The sequence below is a fragment of the Rhea americana genome, unplaced genomic scaffold (assembly GCF_003343005.1).
Source record: "Rhea americana isolate MKP2758 unplaced genomic scaffold, rheAme1 scaffold_174, whole genome shotgun sequence".
NCBI classification, from domain to species: domain Eukaryota; kingdom Metazoa; phylum Chordata; class Aves; order Rheiformes; family Rheidae; genus Rhea; species Rhea americana.
The window spans coordinates 650076-671561 of NW_028185861.1; the positions used below are offsets into that span (position 1 = coordinate 650076).

A 21486-nucleotide genomic window follows, 5' to 3' on the forward strand; every position below is an offset into this window, starting at 1 on the left:
TCTTCCTATGTCATCTCCATTCCAGTAATCATACTGTTTGCAAATAATCTCTACAGTTCACATTAAACAGAACACAACTATTCACACACATACAAACACACACAAAACCAGCATCTGTGTCCACAAAATATCAGAACAGATATTCAACTACAGTCATTAAGTCATAAAGTTTTCTGATGTGTCTGGACAGTCTTCAAAATATAGCCTCAAAATATACATCATAAAAATATTTTTTTTAAATTAATGAAAAAGATCAAGCTGGCATGACTCAGGAACTATTAAAGTTTTTGTCCTGCTCAACCTGCTTAGGCTATCCTCAAAACAATGGAGTTTTACAATGAAAAGTTCCAATAACATATGTAAAAAAAAATGCCTAGAGTACTGTGAAAAATGTAGAAATAGGTAGATCATTCACAGAGACACTATTTTTGGTATTAGACTTGAAGGAAGCTGAATCCACTCAGTTGGGAATGGGTTGGGGAGCTGTTTGTTAAAATGGAAACAGACCAAGAATGGGTTTCTATTGAGAAAGGCTGAAACTAGAGAAAGCAGTGACAGGTGCTGGGTAACCACTGCTGCTGTCATAGCCAATTATGTGCTCAGGCAGTAATTAGGAGTTTGAACGAATACAGTGAAGTATTATTTTACCGTTTTTGCACAACAAACCGAAAACCAGGAGTATGATTTCATGAAATGAGAAATAGGTGGGGATCAACAGAACAGCATGCAAATTTCCAAAGAGAAATAGAGTATGAAAAAATCTAGCAATACTAAATGAGGACAAGACATGAAGACATGAAGACATGAAAACATGAGACACAACAAGGGTTAGGTACACCTAAGCAAGGGTAAGAAAAGCAAAGGGCTGATAAGAGTAAGAACTATATTAAACTAGTTTGAAGAATATCTGATATAATTGATAAATTTCCCATAATTTCAGTCAACTTTGACATTAAAAAGAAAAATGTTGGCATTTATTTCTGGAATGAGAGTGAACAGTATTTTCATCTTCTGTTCTTCTTTTGCTCTGGCTGGTTAAAACTGTGCTTGAACACACTGATCAAAATACAGGACAATACATCATTTAGGACACCAGTGACCAATTATGACGGGAGAGTCTTCTGACCAGATTTTCCTAAGAAAGTAGTTGCGTAATGTTTTTCAATGTATTGGGATTTTATCTCCTTTTGTTTGTTTTAAGGGCATGACAGAATAGACATATCTACTGAAATACCCACATCTGGCAATTAATTACTCTTTTACTTTATTTCATGCATTTAAATCCAGAATGTGACTTGGTTCCTTAGTAGCTTAGAACTCAACTATATAAAAGGAGCTAATAGTTTTTAAACAAACTTTACTGAGATGTCTACTGTATGAAAAGATATCACTGTATCATGAAGCATTAACTGGTCTTTCCAGAACAAATTCTGCAGATACGGTAGGTAAAGACATAAAAAAACTTCTGTTATCTGGGAGTTCTACAACTGCCCCAACAGTACAGAGAGCTCTGCACTCAACCTGGACAACTCTCACTCTGCAGATACACCTCTCCGCTGCCAAAACAATACGCTCACCACTACTACCTTCCCTCAAAAACAGTAACAAAAAAAAAGTCAGAGAGTAATTAATTGCCAGATATAAGAGACTTGCAAAAATTTCAGACATTTCTATTCTGTCATGTCCTTAAAACAAATATAAGGAGATAAAAATCCCAATATATTGGACAATGTTATGCAACAGTTTTCTAATGAAAACTGTCAGAAAAGTCTCCCATCATCTGATTTATATTGATCATTTGATTTTCCTTTGCTTCTACACATTATTCCAATACTTTCTTTCCTAGCAAGAGGATTTATTAACTTGAGTAAAAGAGATCTCAATTATTTCTACTAAAGCAATACTCAGCATGCCTAGCATCTGTATTTATACAACTCTAGAACTGGTAGTAAACGTGATTTTTGTATTGCCATGCTACCTTTTTTTTTTTTTTTTTTTTTTTTTTTTTTTTTTTTTTTTTTTAATGAGACATCATTCGTTGTCTCTGTTTAACAAGAATTATGTTGGCCACAACTAAGTCCTTATCCCAGCTTATTACACCACATAACAGTTTGGAAGGCTGAATGGAAACTTTGGGTTACACACGAAGGAATGCTTAACGACTAAAGATTGGCACTGCTCTCCCTGTGTCTGTGGTCAGCAGGGCTACTCAAACGTATAAAGGAAGGTATTTAAAGAGAAGGAGATGCCTGAGAAGGCATTAAGTGTAAATGCTCAGACTTCAGTGCTTATTTCCATGTAGATCCGAGGAATTCAACCATAGTGACTTTCACAGCACTGTGCCAAAGACATTTGTTAAAGACTGAGTGTGTGGTTCCTAGATGATGTCAGATGGCTGGGCAGCTAGCCAACTTCCTATGGAAGTGATCTCAATAATGCTGAAGTTCAATTAAATTATATTTATCATATGATTAATTATGTAAGGAGCCAGTAGATTGMACAGGCATCCTTGTATTTTTGAATTTAAATTAAAAAAAAATATTAAAATACAAAGGGGAGAGACTGAGGTGAACAGAAATCATATTTAAATTTCATGCTTCCTCTAAAAATCACTTATTCCAAAAAGGAACAGATGTTAGCCAAGATGAATTCCATCCTTGCTCAACTGGGACTTACACAGTTTATGACACAAAGTAGAATATTTTCTCACCTGCAACTTTGCAATTGTTCCACATCCATAATTATATTCTAAATSTAAAGCCTTGCCCTTCTACTCATGCTTCGTAATAGATTCTCACTGCTCCAAGGGGTCTCATTAACACTCACAAAATTTGTTCATTTTTCCCTTTGAAACCTTTTCTTTAAAACTTTCCTCTTCTGCAACATACAAAAAACTCTCCATGTAACCAAACAAAAAGCTGAACAAATTTGAAAACAGTTATACTATAGTGCACTGAAACGACCATTTCTCTAAATAGACAGTGTAATCTCGGTATTTCAATGCACACTTTCATAGAATCATAGAATCAGTAAGGTTGGAAGGGACCTCTGGAGATCATCTAGTCCAACCTCCATGCTCAGCAGGGTCACCTACAGCATGGTAGACAGGGTTGCAGAAGGCGGGCCTTGAATAGCTCCAGAGAAGGAGACTCCACCATCTCTCTGGGCAACCTGTACCAGTGCTCCGTCACTCTCACAGGGAAGAAATTCCCCCTCACGGTCAGGCRGWRCTTCCTGTGCTTCAATTTCTGCCCATTGCCTCTTGTCCTGTCACATGGGACAACTGCAAAGAGTTTGTCCCCGTCCCCTTGACACCCTCCCTTCAGGKACTTGTACACATTGATCAGATCCCCCCTCAGTCTTCTCTTCCCCAGGCCAAAGAGGCCCAGCTCTCRCAGCCGTTCCTCGTAGGGCAGGTGCTCCAGCCCTCGGATCATCCTCGTAGCCCTACGCTGGACTCTCTCCAGTAGCTCCATGTCTCTCTTGTACTGGGGAGCCCAGAACTGGACACAGTACTCACTTCTCTGTATCCATTCACCTAATGCCTCTATTTTTTCATTGAAGTTATAACTTCACTGATGAGGGAACTAACTGTACAGAATCAAGCACAACCAAGTCCTGCCTGATCTGCAATGAGAACTCCAAAAGATTGTTGCAATGCAGTAACCAGCACMGCATCAGGTAGCAATGTTTTGCAAAGCAATCAAGTTCATAAAAGAGTTTGATTGTACATAAACAGAAATAGGAAGTTGGTGAAATTCCCACCTTGTATCCCCAGGCTTGTATGAAATAAGGTATTCTATACAAGCAGTGCTCTGAGCATTAGCAGCTAACAGGCTCCAAGATATGTTTTGCGAGAYAGAAGGAAAAAAACACCATCAGTATAACTCCTCCCCTTCTTCTACATTCTTGCAGCTCAGTTCTTCCCTCTTGGTCCTCAAGGAAGAAACATGTTTGCAACACCCCAGTTCAGACTTCAGATTCTGGTAGAGCGTTTCCAAGGTCTTTGCTGTCCTTTCTGATTATGTCTCTCTTCTAAATAACAGTTCAGAAGTTCAGTCACAAACAACAACAGAAAAAGAGCCATAAAGGCCGTCTTTCAGCAGTGATTTAAGGATTTACTATACGCCTGTATGACTATAATAACCATAACCAGAGTGGGGTTTGTTCCTTCTCACAGCAATTCCAAAACTTTTCCCACAGAAATCACCACTTTGTTTCTATAATGTGAACTTGGACAGTTCTTATAAAATGGAAATGGAATAGACAAAATTAACAAGTCTTTTCTTCTGTGAGATTTTCTCCATTGAACACATTTGCAGTAGTGTTAATCATTCATCAGCATGAAGAGAAATTATATTGTGCAATAGTGTTCAAAAGCGTTCTAGAGAAAACAAATGGTACGTCAAGGTGATGAAAACATTAAGTCAGAGTTCTTCGTTATACCAGTCAATGCTTAAGAATCTCAATCCTTTTATCTTCATTAAAAAAAAATCCATCATAATTTGCTATGTAGTTTCACAAATATTAGATGAATATTAACACATTTTATTTTAAAGATTAGTTTATYCTTCCATCTTTAAGCATTTGATTATATACCAATTAGAAACATTTTGTTATTTAAAGCTTCCTAATAATATTACACACAAGCCCCCTACATTAAACGATTTGCTAGGCTGGATAGTTATCTATTACATCAGAAATGCTAGAATTAAAGGTTGCCCATGTCAAACATGGGTTTTACAAAGGAAAGAGAAGGGGAAAAAAAAATCCATCTCTGAGATGAAGATCACGTCTTTGCCAAGCTTCTCATATCTTCTAAAACAGATGAGAGAAAGATTTTCAAGAAAAAAATTTAACAGGCAAAAGGCATACTGATTTTCCTTGACCTCTTGATCACAACAGCTGACCTATTCCAGCTAAATTTATTTGGAATAAAGAGCAATCTACTTGACACAGACATTATCACAAAATATTTCAGCCTATTTATAAGACTGAAATCCAATTTCCCAAGCTTAGCTGTTGTTGCAAAGCTTCTCCTCATTGCAACCACATTCCCACTGGGATCACAACCCTAAACAATCACATAAACAACCGAACCTCTGTGAGGGCCACGACCCCACTCGAAACTCTGACCTCATCCAGAGTCACAACCGYTCACGAGGGAAGCCCTGCTACAAGGGAGCGCTGCACAACCTGAACATGCAACAGCAGACCCTGCCGTTCCCCATTTAAAATACTAAGGCTTCAATTTAACACATGCAAAAAAAGATGCTTGTAGAGATTTGGCCCAAATTAAAGTCCCAAACAAAAGCAAACCCAAGAAGAGCTGGAATCAAGACCTATACCTCACGCTGGCTTTCACTATGGTAAAACGCCAGCTGAGATGACCCTTGTTTTAGCTGAGCCTGTCTTAAATCAATCGCAATTATTTTGCTGTTGCCAACACTTGTGCAAGAAGGGACTCATGCATACATTTATCGTACGATTTTTTGATAAGTTAGTATAAGCAATCTCTATATAGTTGAACCATCTGTTACAATAAATACGAAGTGATAGGACCTACAGAATACCATGTTACAGAAATACTATACCACATCCAAATACGGTACTTTTTAAAATCATTCTTGACTGAAAAGGACATTAAGAAAAATAAGCCATGTATATAGCCCAAGAAGGCTTAGTTGCCTCACAGCACAGAAAACCATAAATGATGCTTCTTAAGTAAACACAGAACAACTTTTTATAATCATTTTGCTAATTGATATTTTGCTTTTGACATATTTTGGAACAATAGTTACGCAGCAGGAAAATTATGTAACTTTACCAAAAGCCCCGTAACCCCTCAGATACAGTCTTCTTAGGATGAGGCTTAAGTTTGCATATACAGATCTAACTCCGCCTTCTATATGTATATGTTATGTAATATGACTATTAAGTGATAAATACAAAGTCAACACTAAATCACAAATTAGGAATTTGCATTACTCCTCACTTGACCAAGGGGAAAGCATGCCACACAATGCTACCTGTGACTCTTCTTTTTTTCTTTCATTTAATTTCCATAATGGTTCAGCACTCAGTTTGCTGACTTTTCTCACCATCTCCTATCTTGCTAAGGTATGTAAATAATTTAGTTAACAGTAATGCATTATACAATTTATTTTCAGCCAACAGCACAGCCCTCATTAGGTGCAATTCATGGGAAGAAGCAGTTAATTATGATAATTCATCTGCAGACCTAGGTGAGCAATTTCAGTGTTATTCTGCTATGCTACTTTATATGCACATGCTATATAAGAACAATTAAATGGCAACTTTCAAAAAATGACTTATGAAGCCCTGATTCTATAACGAGCTCTGAAACCAAGCTTTAGCACAGAACTACAGTAAACAGTGCTTCTAGGAGGAGGAGGAGTTGATTTACACAAAACAACTTGCAAGATCAGGATCTAAGGTAGTCTACTGAACAAGCCTCTACAAAATTCTGGAAATAATTCTATGCTATTATATTGCACTATTTGTGGAGTGGTACATGATCATATAATTAGAGATCACACAATACATTCACACAAAGAATACTTTAGGGCTTGCTGGAGAAGTGGGGGGAGATTTTTTTAAGGGAAAAATCACATTATTTGGAAATTCAGAGCTAATCCCAACAACTCAGAACAGCTACCAAAGTGAGGTTTCCCTTCACAAACTTTAGAGGAATGTGTTTTCAGATATGATTTCTGCCTGAAGAAGAATTTGTCTCACCAAATACCATGAGCTGAGGCTTTCAGTCATTAAGATATTAAAAGTCTAAACAAAATATTTTAGAAAAATAATCCAAAATGTGTGTCAATATTAAAAAAAAAAGTCAATTCTAAACCATAGCTCTATGATTGCAGAGACTGACAGAGATAACATTTGGTACAAAACCAACACTGAATAAGTTAAAGTGCTTTGGATAGGTTCAAGAAAAATATCATTGATTTATAAGACAAGTCACAGGAAGGAAATAAATGAAGAACAAGTATCAACAATACATACACAAGTTTAGCAGTTTCACCGGAGAATCGCTGTGCTGGAGTGTATATCAGTTAATCCTTCTCTTCCAGGAAAGGTTCTAGCCTCTTATCCTATTAACCCAGTCTAGACACTGTCCTGACTGTCCTCCCAGTGACACTTCCTTAGGAGCAGTTCAAGTAACAAGAGCTTCAACAACTTGACCTAGCACCAAGTTCCTTAGGCATCTTGGCACCTATCTTTCAGCAGCTTTGAAAGAAGTCACCTTGATCCTGGGGTTCTTCTTCACTGCACCTCACCTTAACCCCTCTGAAGCCAACCTGCAGACTTTAACAACTGATTTCTACGTGAGCCAGCTTACGTAGCTTTGAGGAGCATACAACATCTGAGGGGCCAGCCTTGTGCCCAATYCCAAGCCTCCTGAGTGAAGCATGTTTAAATAGTGGGGGGGGGGGACACAAGAATCACAGAAGCCCCATTCACTTTGGAAAACGTTTGGCCAGCTCTACTAGGCATGCATCCACAGGGTATCGGTACCTGCAGTACTCACTGTCACGTGCAAACCTAGCCCAGAGAGCTGCAATTCCCCCAAATAAAAACTGTAACAATTTTAAAAGGCTGCTTCTTTAACAATTACCGGCGGAGAATTTTTGTACAAGCACACTGTAAGCCTCCGCAGAGCGCAGGTCCAAGATGCACATGTACAAACAGCATTCAGATACACTTCTAACTTTAACCTTACAAACTTTGATATAGCTGCAGGACTGAAGCATTAGGGCTCCCTAGCTTGTTTATGACTGACTACATATGCTGGAGTGTGTTTTGCCAAAACGCACTATTAAAATAAAAAATTGTTCAAACTGCACAAAACTTCATAAACCAAATAAACAGCATATTGCAAATATTTAGGTCTTCCAAGCAAAGGTTACTTCCTTTACAAAATTGWACACAAACCACCAACAAAACATTTCAGAAATTGAAACATGACTGATCAGAAAATGTTACCCATTGTTATCGTTTTAAACGGTTCATTTTTCTGTTCTTCTAAAATATTCACAGCACTCAGATTTTAACTAAATAAATGTGCATATCCATAGTTAYTTAAAGCAAAAAATCTGAAATATGAGATGTAAATTTTTCAGCTTAACTCAAGACTATAAAACTTTTAGCCCCAAAATGAGTTCCACAGAGCCCTAATGCATCTGAAAATGGCTTACTTGCTAAACATAACATTGCAAATGTTGAAATAAAGGGAAACCCTTTCCCAACACACACAAACGCTAATATTTTTCTTTCCTAAAGGCTGGATCATTTCCAGAGAATCTGAATTGATTTCAACAGAGTGATAATATATTTCTTGCAAAAAACACATAGATTGCCTCAAAAAGAATATGAGAAAATGGTCCAACTAAAGGCTTCACTGAGCTATCTTTAAAATATCCAAGGATCATACATAAAAGTTTTTTTTTTTTTTTTTTTTTTTTACAATTAAGGCTTGCCTACACCAACAGTTACGTCTGCTGAAAATGGATTACATTAAGCAGGAATAAGGCACTTTCATTCTGGAGTCATTCCAAAAAAAAGTGAATGCACTGTAAATTCACTCTTCCAACTTCAAGCCCTGCTAACTACCAAGTGTGAATACATTCCTATAAAGTTTAAAGGATTTATTAAAAGTGCTCAACAGATTTTTTCAGATTTTTTTTTTTAATTAACCAAATTGTACTCTTAGGTGTAGAGTAAGGTAAAATAAGTGACAAGCCACAAGCATAAACTGTAAATTATTTAAAAGTATGATTTAATAGCAAAAAAGCAAGCATTACTCCTTTAAGTACTATTCCCAAACTCTAGAGATTCCACAAAAAAAAAAAAAAAAAAAAAAAAAAGCAGAGATAGTCATTGATATCATAAGTAGTCCAACTGTGCACATGCAGCAGCACAATCTGATTCTGATTTGTCTTTCAAAGACCATCTATACTGCTGATTTAAACTCTCGTAAGATAGCAGTGTCCTGTATTAGGGACTGCGCATCTCAGGCAGGCGGCTCTCGTGACAAAACCTGCAACGTGCTACCTGCCTGAAGCATGCAACTCTTGACAGGCAAGAAAAATACTACTGGTTCTCAGTAAAGGGCATACGAAAGACTTTCATGCAAACAAAACGCACTCTAAGTTATTAAAGAAGAACCGACTAAGTGTGATTGTGATCACATGGCAAAGGCCATGTCATCATTTAAGTCCGTTTTATATATGAGTAAATCCAAGCAGCCAAGACATTATGACAGATACGGAAAGGTTCTTCTCACATTAGCTTAGCTATTTACTGGCCCACTGTGGTCAACTAACATACTAGCTTTGCTATGAGGCAAGAYAAGAAGTTCATGGCTTACTCTTACTCATTTTGGGTTCATTCTTATGATAAAATATAACTTATTGCCCTCTTACATGGTGACAACACAAGTGTTTGTGGATTTGTTTCAATTTGGTTCAAAAGCCACTTGAATTTTAACAGCCTCCAAAAATAGTAGTTTTTAATGCAAATACTTCCAGAGATGTTGTCTGTAGAACCATCCTATAAACCCCCAAACCAGCACGACTCAGGCTCAAACTGTAGCTCAGGACAGAAACTTGCTTCTCAGTCAGAGAAAGTTTTCACTGAACAGCATCTGTAGCTTTAAATCTAGTTCTCTGTTCCACTGATAGCAAAGCCAGCTTAAAGTGTTCCAGCATCTTCATCCCCATCTCCTCAGTCGTGACAACTGCTTGCATAGCCCTACTCTAAAACTGATCCGTGAAGCGGCTCCACTAAAAAGGTGGGGCCGTCCTCCCTCCGCTTCAAAAAAGCTACTGAGGACTGGAAGAARCAAGTGCAGGAATCTATTAAAACCTCATACAAGATTGCAGTTCTACATTACTAAGGAAACAGGCATGCCTAACTTTAGGGATCAAGTAGCCTAATTTCAACACGATTATTCATCGTGTATGAATATTATCAGCAACTATCTCCAAAAGCGAAGGACGATGTTGGACCATCCAACATAAAAGAAAACAATCCTCTTGGACTGAAAAAACAGCACAGAAGCTATGAACACAAAAGAAACAATTGCCTAAACTACAAACTCCAAGTAAACAGACTTTGAAAAATAAAACTAAAGCTACTTTACATTTCTACACAGCCTTCCATCTGAAGATCTCTGGGCACTGAACTAATAGCAAAAAACTCTTGTGAAATATTAAATCACTGTTGCATGAGAAAATTTGTTAATCCACTTGCTAAGCTTGTACAGTAGCAGAAATAGCAGATAATCCCCAACACCAGCTTTCTATCCTAACCAGAAGTCAATACATCATTTTCTGGATAGAAAACCTTCACTGTAATAAAGTGAAAATAAATAAGTATCTTACATGCATAGTAGTCAAACTAAAAAAGCAAAATTTAGGGGAATTTCCTGGAGTTCTGTAGATATCTGAAAGCATATAAAGATTCAGCGAGAGAACGTATAAGAAGAGGAATTAATCAGAAGTCTGTAGTTCCTTTTCTTCAAGCAGTTCCTATGAAGAGGCTGTCCAAACAAACAGCAGTAGTGCTCAAAAGAAGTTTGAAAATCTTAAACAATATCCCACAAATCAAAACTTCCAGAAACTTGCCATTCATTCCGTATTGCAATTAAAGCAGTACTTTAGAGGTTGTCTGCAAGTCACCAAAACTGAGGAAGTCTTCTAGTATCAGAGGGTAGAGAGACACAGGCTTGATAYCGTCAACATGCAGCCAACAGAGCTATGATGATTTATACCAGTTTAAGTGCCATTGCGTATTACAGCATCCTGGTAATACCCAATATGGAGCTCTCACAATTCAAGGTCATTTTGGTAAAWCCTGTTGTATTGGTATAAAATATACTACTAGCATCAGTTTCTGAAGAAAAAGGATCCTATTCTCAACCAAAATGACAAACCAGCAAGAAGAAAAAATTATTCCAAGAATTTAAAATGCCGAATCAGACAATGAGCTACGTTGCCATTATTAACATCTGCTAAAAACAACAACATAATAAAATCATTGTAGGCAGAAAAGACTAATCTTTTTGCTCTTCCTTAGGCAAACTCACAGCAATTTCAATGGGATACTCCCCCAGATATGACTAGATGATTATTTCCACAGGCTCTGCAAGCCAAATTGCTGCCTGAAACAAGTCTCTATTGCATACATCTTAGTTACACTATATACATTCTGACTATAGGAACTTATGAATAGGAAAAGTAATTCAGAAGTGATTTATGAAAAAGTGATCCATGAAACTGTGACTTCAAGAGGAATGAGGTTTCTTATTATCATGCCAAGGGTCACTAGCTTTGTGATAGAAGACCTATGTTTGAAAGACTTTCAAGCAAAAAACTTTTACTAACTTTCTCAAAAGCTATCTTGTGTTCCCTCAGCCACAAACCCATCTATTTCAGAGGCAGAGTACAAGCGTGTTACCCATAGGTCTAGCTGAGCAACAAAGTAGGAGAGTTTCTGATGCTTTAACCTCTTCCATTTATTTTCTTAGGTTCTGGACAACAATGCACTAAATAAAAATGGTGATTAAATACCAAGTGACAGCAACACCATCTATTATGCAGCTTCTAGATTAATTTAAAATGTAAGCTCTTTAAAGACTGTCTTTCAACTCTGAAGTCACAATTCTGCAAACTCATCTGTGCCAGGACAAAGGAGTCCGTCCATGCATATCAGCTTGCAGTATCAAAGCTATATTTGTTCACCTAGAACAATGGGGCATGTGACTTGTCAACACCATCCACAATAAAAACAATAAGATAAGGCTGTGACTGAATTCACAATGACTGACTTTGCTTTTGTTAATTCTCAGTCACAGTGTCACTAAAATTTATTGTATAAAATCACTTATTTTAAAAAGCATAAATCTAACCTTCATTGAGGTTTTCATTTCAGTTTTCTTCAGTTTCTCACATTCTTACTAAACATTTGTGCCAACTCCCCCCCAAAGTCTCTCTTTGACTTCATCAAGAGCTGGATCAATGTTTCATGCCTAAAGCCAAGATTATTTTTATCAAATAAAGGCACTGCCAAAATCTGTCAACTCTGTTTCCTTTCCTGTGTAACTGCCCCARCTATCCCTCCCTCCATACACCAGACATACAGAGGCACCTCTCACCTCTGTATATTATCCTGCTGTCAGTAGCACAAGCTGCAAAACGAAARTTACTCATAATTTTGGCAGGTTTCACTTTGCTACAGAATAGCACAACACTGTCCAAATCTATAGTGAGAGAGAGTAGTCTAATTCCCACTAATTCAGTAGGGCTACATAAGATCAGGTCACACATATAAGCTGAACTAAAAATAGAATACAGTGATAACTGGGGAAGAAAACAGAGGAAAAAAGACAGGAAAACAGAGAAACAAAAACGTTAAAGCAAAATGAGGAAAAAGGCACTAATTTGGTTTAAAGAACCGACAGGAGAACAGACAGGGAGAACACAAGTCAGTCCAAAATAACAAAAGGAAAAAGAAAGCAAAGAAACATGAAAACCAAAACAGGAGTTCACAAAAACAAATGAAGGTTTAGGGAAAGGACTATAATGAAATGATGCAAACTCTTGTAATAGTGACAAAATTTCCAGGTATGTCAAGTTAATTTGCTACATTCACATTAGAGCAAACACAAGGAAGTACAACCAATCACAGGAAAGGGCAAGATTATCCTGCCAATTGGAAAGGGCAATTTTAAAAAGAAAAAATAAAGCTGTATGGTCTTGCACCACTTGTGTTTAAATAGGCAGGTAGCTTTTGGGGGTTATTTTAATAGTGTCGAGCAGCAGTAGGCCTAATAGCACTCCTGCATTCTGAAAGAGCAGCTGAAAACTTTCAACATTTACATTAACATTAATGCAAATGAAATCTGATTATTTTTATCTCTGAAAATGCATTTGTAAAAACAGTATGCCTCTTGCTTTTCACGCTGAAGAAAACTCCATTCCACAAGTGGGTAGTTAAGACACTGCAACTGGGAAAGCGGGAAGCATGTTAACAGATACACACACAGATAGGATTTTCAGTATTCTAACACTGTAAATGCAGCTTTTGGAGCTCCTTAGCAATGTTCAAAATACACCAGCCTTGATGTTAGCATCTTGGTAAATTAAAACAACAGAGAATCTCGGCCTATATAATAGTAGTTCCATTAGCTGGAGTCCAATGCAGTAGCTCACAGATCAGCAGTCTCTGGTATGAAGTTGTTAATAGTGTTAAAAAATTAGTCAGAATATTAAAAATGTTTTTCCTGTCTACTACAGTAAATTCTTAAACCCTTCATCTTTCATCCATTTTTAAAAATTCTTCTTAGCATTTCTGTCAATGTAAAAAAACTATCTTCACAAGTCAAAATTTTGTTCCCCAGTAGACATAGGCACATGACCGCAACTGTGGTTAGCTCAGGCCTTGGGATTACGAGAGAACACTGATGAGAATATTCGGTTGGATGCTTGACACAACCAGCCCAAACCAACTGAAAGTAGAAGGTTCATTTTTAGGATAAAAGTAATGCCCATCTAGTTTACCAGAAAGTAGTATCTCTGGATATAATCCAGAGATAAGAGAGTTTCCTTCTTTTTCTCTTTTTTTAACAAGATAAAAAATGAATTAGAATTTAAGTTGTAGGAGTCTATGTACTTTATCTATTATAGGAAAGAACCTTACAAAGGTCCTTGATGAACTAGCAATAAGTAATCCATATCAAAGTAACCTTGCATGTGTAGACAGTACAGGAACCAACTAACATGGACTTTGCCAACAGTAAGATAAACACATTGATATTTCTAATGTAATCAAAGGCCATTCAGAATCTACTGTGGAAGACAGTAACAAAAATGCAAAGCATTTTTCATACAACCCAACCATCTGAAACAAATATTTACTGTAATGGTGAAAACTGTTAAAAAAAATGGGTATATTAATCAGTTATATTTAGATATTCATTCTGCTACTACAGTAAGCTCACCTGAACTGTTCTTAGTGTTTCTGTTTAGCTTTTATGGCCATTTAACCTACTAAAGTTACATATTTCTAAGTTTTTCATCTTATTGCTAGAAATATATGAACAAGAAATACCAAACTGAGGAAATTTAGTTGTGTTTCTGAAACAAAGTGAGAATTAGGTGCCATGCCTACATCAGCTAACCATTCAGATTACACAGCGAGCACGGACTCTGCTTCTGTAAGCCACGGGTCTGTTGCATTAGCTACGGGAAACAGCTAACCTGTTGCTACACAGTGTAAGATTTTAGCACAATTTGTTTGATGTCAACATTAATAGATGGCTTGACAACATCATTCTTCACTTTTTTATCCATGCCTGCATAATTTTGCTTTAAAATTTTATTTAAAAGTATTAAATATGAACAAATGTAACCCCAAAGTGATACGTTATAGATTCACAAATATCATCATGGAAAAATCCGTATTTTTGCAAAGCACTTTCTAATTAAAATTTATTACTAGGAGTCTTTATTTAGGAATGTATGTTTGTGTTAATATCTAAGCAAAGATTTCTGCAATAGAGAAGACTGTTGTCATCCATAYAAAAATTAGCTATGATTCATTGTTTAATAGTTGTCTTCACAGAACACCGCAGACTGAAGGACATATTGCCAAACTGAAAGCACCAATACTTCCTTTAACCTAATATAGGACAAATAAATATACTTCAACAGCTTCTAAATCTTGCATGTCCTACTTTTTTGACCCAGATCTCTTGCTATCTCCCCCTTAGGCCTATGCAATATCAAAAATATTTTTCCCATAAATTTGGACATAGCCTAGAAGATGAAAAGTTCTCATCATTTTTATGAGCCAAATAGACCTGGAAGTGGGGTCAGCTAACAGACTCATCTTAGCTAGGGTCATCGGATATTTTAATGCAAAAATCAAACATACTTAACACCCCCTCAACTGCTCAAACCAACAGCAAAAAATCTCATTTGTTCCAACACGACTGTAAGTTAGACCCATACCAATGATAAATGAAAAAATATATTTTTGATCCTTTTTATTACTATTTTTACAAGGCAAAAATATATTTTAAGAAGTCATGCTTAAACTCGAGCATTATTCAGCCTGTCCAAAAACAGGGAAGAGCTATAAAACTTGTTATTTCTCTTCTTAGCCAGCCTAGACAAGCTCTTCCAGGAAATCAAGCTGTCTCTTCTTTGCCTGATGCTTTTAGGGAACCATCAGGGGATTGAAATTCACCTCACGTGTGCCTGCAATCAGAAGAATTCCTAGCTCAGAGTTTGCTGGTGATAGGTCACCCGTGTGAAGAGCCTGAACTTTTAACACTGTGTTTATGTAGAAGGGACGTAACTTTTAGGGTAGGTTATATTTAGGGCTCTAAACCTTGACAATTTCTGTGGTTTTGGCACTGGGCACAGTATTTAGCACTACATTTCCATGAGTAGTAAATATTTGACCCTTAACTCATAACCTTGGAAAAATACTCCAGAAACACACTGTACAGAAATCTTTTCTGTGTCCTCTATAGYCAAAGCTTTTGCCAGCAGCCATGTAACTACATATAGAATAGGAAAGWTTCCAGAGTCAGTTTCACAGTTCTAATTCATAAAAATTTACAAACCCTGTGATGTCAGTGAGGTTCAGTGGCAGCTTTAAATGAAGTTGGAAAAGTGATTAAATCATTCTCCAAACCCACTAACGGGTTAAAAGGAGCACTGGCATCTGCTGCAAAGACAGCTGCTTGCCCACCTTGCCAGGTTAGCAAAACTATTTCCCTGCTTTTGGGGGGAGGGAGAGGGAGGAAGAGAATGAAGGAAAGGCCTAATACTCAGCTAAATCAGACCAACCAAAATTTAGAGTAAAAATTCCTAGCAATGTAACTCCAGGTATCTGAAATAACACTTCAAAATGTTTGCATATGGTAGATGGGTTGTATAGAGTGTCTCTGTAATACAGTACATAAAAAAACTGAACGGAATCTTAGATCATAAAAGAAAGAAAAATACCTGGTTGCTCTCTGGATGATTCTGATTTTCTTTTTGCTGCTAAATATCACTAATAAACAAGATTGCTCCTTTGCAACATGGAGACTAAGAATTACAACAGCACTGTAAACATAAGTCAGAGTACACAGCACTGCCATTTACTAATACTATTTCCTGGAAGAAACAGAAACTACAGTCTAACAGAAGTTTGAAAAAGCGAGCAAACTACACTTAAGACGTGATTTTAGAAATGCAAAGCACACACAGTGACTGCCAACTTCAAATGCAATTGTGGGGATTCAGCAACTTTATAAATACCACTGTATCAGTATTTTACTTTACAAATGTAGATGCCAAATTGTATTCTTAAAAAGAGTCATATTTGCACCAAGCAGAACTACAATACGTATTCCACTTGCCATTATCCACTCCCATGGCACATTTTGCTTCTGAAATTCAGAGCTGTGTGAGGTGCACGCAGCACAGTGAAGAAGGACCATGCGCAGACAACATCCAAACCAACTGAAGTGCAGCCAGGTTAACGCACGCTCTTCTGCTACTTTTCCCAAAGAATGGATCTATTAGTCTGAATAGGATACTATGTCTAGATACGCTGTTYCTGGTATTCACGCTAACTTGTTTAAAAGTAATCTTAGTATTTCTACACGGCACTGTATTATGCCACCAGCACATACATTCAGAGACTCAAGATGGGACACTTTCAAAGATGCTCCACATAGTGGAGCAGACAATTCTGCAAAACTCCTCCTAAACACTCCTGAAGTAAGTTCTTTCAGTAGGTTTTTCTGAAAGTTACACAAATTCCTCAAGTATTTCTGTTATTTTTTCTACAAGTAAGTGCAAGTAACTATCTTCACAACTCTTCTGAGAAATCAGCCCCTCAACCAATAGTTAACCAATAGTTGGCCAAGCCAATTAGATCCTATGCATCCAGCCACTGTGTACCTTCACACACACAGTTACACATCCTCTGCCTTGGAATTGCTTATTTCTTATCGCAGAATTTTAAGGCTCCTTAGTGATATAAAAAGGAGTCTAAGGGATGTCACAGAACCTCTGTGGCACTAGTATTCAAAATCAATGTTTTAGAGGATATGTATTTCAATACATACAGTTCTACAGATCTTTCAGAAACACAGACCTCAACTTCTGGCCCTCTGTGACCATTAAAACTCCACAGCATCTCATATAAATGATGCAGTCTCGTTTCCATTATGAGAAGAAAGAAAAGGGCCTTCTCACCTTGAATTAAGTAACAGAAGACAGATCCTAAAGAGGAGATGTTAGTTCACAAGTTTCACACAAATTTGCACAGCGATTTCTAGATTAATTTCTCTCTTTTTTTTTTTTAAAACCACCTCAACCTATCAACTCCCAAGAACTGACAACTATCAGCTGCCTTCACTGGATATTTTTTTTTTTTTTTTAACTTCGTTAGCTAATTCAATTTTGTGAAATTAAAAAGGGGGGGGGGAAGAGCCAATATATTCCCCTACAGTTCCATCTGAAAGAAGATATTTCTTATTCCTCATTTCATTGTCATACTTTATCGCAGAGGAAACCAATTATGAGATGAATAAAGCAGTCTCCATCTACTTTGCTTGGGATCACCAGCTGAACCTTCTTCTAGTAAAGTCATTCTTTTCATTATGCTACTTTACAGAAATTAAGACCATCTAACTTCACACTGTTAACACTAAGAAAGCTGCATGGGCATAGAGATATCTAAATCAATAGCAGGAACATAGGAAATAATACTTCTTCATCACCTATGAATTTGAAAATATTTTATCAATGCTACAATGCAACTCAAATACCATGGTAAGAGTTACTAATCACCTGTCTCCTAATGAAAACCTTCTGATACTCCTTCATCCAAAACCATTTAAACTGATATTAAAAAATCAGACAATAAATGTCTCTCTCTCTTTTTTGTGTTTGTATACACACATACACATATACATACACTTTCACTTTTCTTGTCCTCCACAATTACTCTTATGAGCAGATGTTTATGGTTAGGATTTTAAGTAGTCATTACATCCTGTACTGGTGTGTATACACAACAACATGCTAAGGAAGGTCAGTGCTCTACTATCACATGTCAGTAGCACAATCCTCAACACAGGCAATACAAATTATATGATAAATTACTGGTATTTCGAGATGATATGCTATTTCAATATCACAATATTGCACTACCGACACGTAGTACAGTCTTGTAGTCCACCTTGTCTTTGCTTTCCATTTCAAAGTGGGAAATGTACCACTTCTATGACCTCCCTATCTCAGGTCAGAAGGGGAAAAGTTGGTGGGAACTTTGCGTATCTTTCTCCTCACCTTGCCCAGTGACACCGGATGAGCAAGGGAACAGAGCTGGTTAAGGAAAGATGCGTTGCTAGTCACTGCCTCAGTATTATCCAGAATGTTCAATAGCATTGCGATACCAAAAAAGCATCAGCATCTTGAGAGACTCAGATCCTATTGCCCATCACTAACAAAACACACATAAAGTGAGCAACTTTACAGACATCTGTGGAGCTTATTCAACTAAACTAGACTACTGATGTTCATGAAATTGTGCATGTTTCTTTACAGGACTTCCTGACAACTTCTACATGATTTTATCCTTGTAGGATGTGGGTCTTAATTGCCACTACAACATTTATAACAGCAAACACATTCTGACTCAAATGAGAACTCCCTGCTAAATTAAATTCCATAAGCAAAATCAAGTTAGGTAAAATAACTCAGTTTGCTTTACATTATTTGGATCTGTTCTTCCTAACTGAAAATATTACCTGAAAACAACATTATAAGCAATTTTGACCATTTCCTACCCCCAATCCATCCAGATTCAGACTAAGCTTAGGGCTATAACACTTTTTAGCATCAGAGTCCCATGATGGGAAAATGACTACAAAGTAATGTTTTGGGGCGCTTAGCACTTGATGATGCCTTACAACTTCAAAGCAATATAAAAACATCAATAATTACCATAGAGAGAGTAAAACTGAAAGAAGTATTTGGAAAAAAAAAAGTCTCATAACTACCTGTTTGAAGGAGGGGAAAACAAACAAACAAACAAAAACATAAGCAACACATTCTAACTGGAACTACTGCATTCTTTCTGCTATGCACACCTATTATGGCTAGACATACTCAAATGAACAAAAATCATAAACCTTTGTATAATCATTAAAAAAAAAGCCAAATTCCAACTCCTCTCATATATTTAAACTACATTTCCTTCCCCTTTCCCTTCCCTCATAGAGGGAAAACCAAATATTTTCCAGGTGTTCTCAATAATAGATTGGGAGGCATGCAGCCAAGTTCCCAAGACACAATTACATATGAAGTCTGTTTTCACAGAGACAGATTCACATTCCCTTAACTATGAAAACTTAAGACAGTGACAGTATACAGTCTCAAGTGATCTGAGATAAATAACACAATACATTGCCATTTCCATTAGATCTTAACCAAAACCAAAAATCACAAAAAGAAACCACAGAAAAGTTTGCTACTATCATTTACATGGCACCAACTGCACACTAAGCACAATCACCTTAACAGTAAAGCTCTTTCGTAATTTTGGCTAAAAGCAAAAACCCTCTGACCCTTATCCACAAACACTTACCCACTTGCTTAACTTCAAGGCTATACGTAAGAGTTTGCAGGATGAATCCTAAATTGAAATGTATCCTGAAAAGACTGCTAACATAAATGTGTCCAAAGCAAGGCCAAATCTAGTATAAGCCTCATAGTGACAAACCTCAAAGTCGCCTGGCTTAGAGTACAGCAAGGGCCAAAAACTGCCAGTATTTCTAAAAGTTCRGGTACAAGTCAAAATCCACACACAATTTTTGCAAATGATGCACAAACTAAAGYTCCAGTGAGTATCCAAATGGTAAGACCACCACCAAGAACAAAACTTGTTAATATGCTTAACATTATCAGACATCTGTTTTAATACTGCAGGACAGTAAAGATAGTCAGACAAGCCCAGAATTTTTTTTATGTGACAAAGACTTAATTCTTCTGATCAYGCCTCTCTTGTCTAAACCATACTTTAATGATAAAGGAGAAATATGTTTGATGATCTCTTCCATAAATCAGTTAAGAGCTTGATTTACAGAGACAGGAAAATAAGGAAGTTGAGCGCACTGGATAGTAGTAAAAACTTCACGAGCAAACTTCACTTTCCTACACAGCAACCTACAAACCAAGGTTTCTTAAAAACTCACGCATAATCCGCAGCAACAAGCCTCTACCACAAAGCACAAAGTTTTTTGTTTTCTTTTTAAGAGGATAAAGCAAAGATAAGCAAAAGGTGACTTTTATTCAGTCAATTTGCCTTAAAAGGAAATTTGGTGATGAAAGATTAAATTCACCTGGAACAACATAACTTTAACCCTTTAAGAGGTACAATAATAGTAACAATAAACCACATATTTTTTTCAAAAGGCATAAATACAACACTTAACAAAACAAGTATACTTTAACTCCGTAAGACTTTCTAAAAGATGCAAGGTACAATTTGCAACCAGGATTTTTGATATTAGTAAATCCAGAAAGGCACAGCTCTCTTAAATGTAGAAAAGCTTATTTTCCCAAAACSTGGGCCCACATTTTGCCTTTGCAGGCGGCCCTCACCCTGTCACCGCACATTATATCACGCTCCATCCAGAACTTAGCAGGAAACGGATAAACAATAACTTTACCACTTCACTGCTTAAAAAATAACAATAATAAAAAATAATAATAAAATAATATAAACCATGCTCTCCCATCCAAGACTGCCTTCTCGACGGCAGTTAACAGAAAGGAAACACATCCCTCCCGAGCTCCCAGCGAAACGGAGACACAGTTCAAAGAAAGGAAATTAAAGAATCACCCGGAGGAAAGTGGACGCGGCGCCCGCCCCTCCCCCGCGCCAGCAGGAGTTGAGGCACAAGCACATTTTCTGCCCAAGCTTTCTCAGCAATGTACCTTACACACCAGCACCGTAAACCGCGTGCAAAACAAATACACACTTCAGGTGGCTGTTCTAGTCTCTCTTTTTTTTTTTTTTTCTTTTCCGCCTCCCAACACCCCGCTCGTTTCCCCCAGAAGAAGTAAATATGCACGGAGGGGGAAGGGAGAAGGAGTCTTCTTTACACAAATCAGGCTAAAAATAGGTTATAAAGCAGCCTGCCTCATGATGGCTCCTTTATTTAATTTGCTGCCAATTCTTATTTGGTTTTTTTATTTTTATTTTTATTTTTTGCCTTAAATCCTTTAAAATAAAACCCAGTGGGGGGAGGGGAGGGCAGGGTACTGGAGAGGGGGAGGTGTGTGCATGCCAAAACCGTGCTCCCCCACACAGCACTTTTCTGGAGGAAAGGTGGGAGAAATCCAAACCCGAATCACCGCTACCCCCACCCCGAGGGGGGGG

General features: G+C 37.2%; 1 protein-coding gene across 6 annotated transcripts in view; it reads right to left on the bottom strand.

Moving 5' to 3' along the window:
- Positions 1–21069, bottom strand: part of TBL1XR1 (TBL1X/Y related 1) — a 119861-nt gene extending 98792 nt beyond the window's left edge. For 3 of the 6 annotated variants that reach the window (XM_085301199.1, XM_085301194.1, XM_085301198.1), the window contains exon 1: positions 20830–20933. The gene's annotated coding sequence lies outside the window, so the exon portion shown is untranslated. The other 3 variants (XM_085301195.1, XM_085301197.1, XM_085301196.1) reach the window with 3 other exon arrangements.
- Positions 21070–21486: the final 417 nt, after the last annotated feature.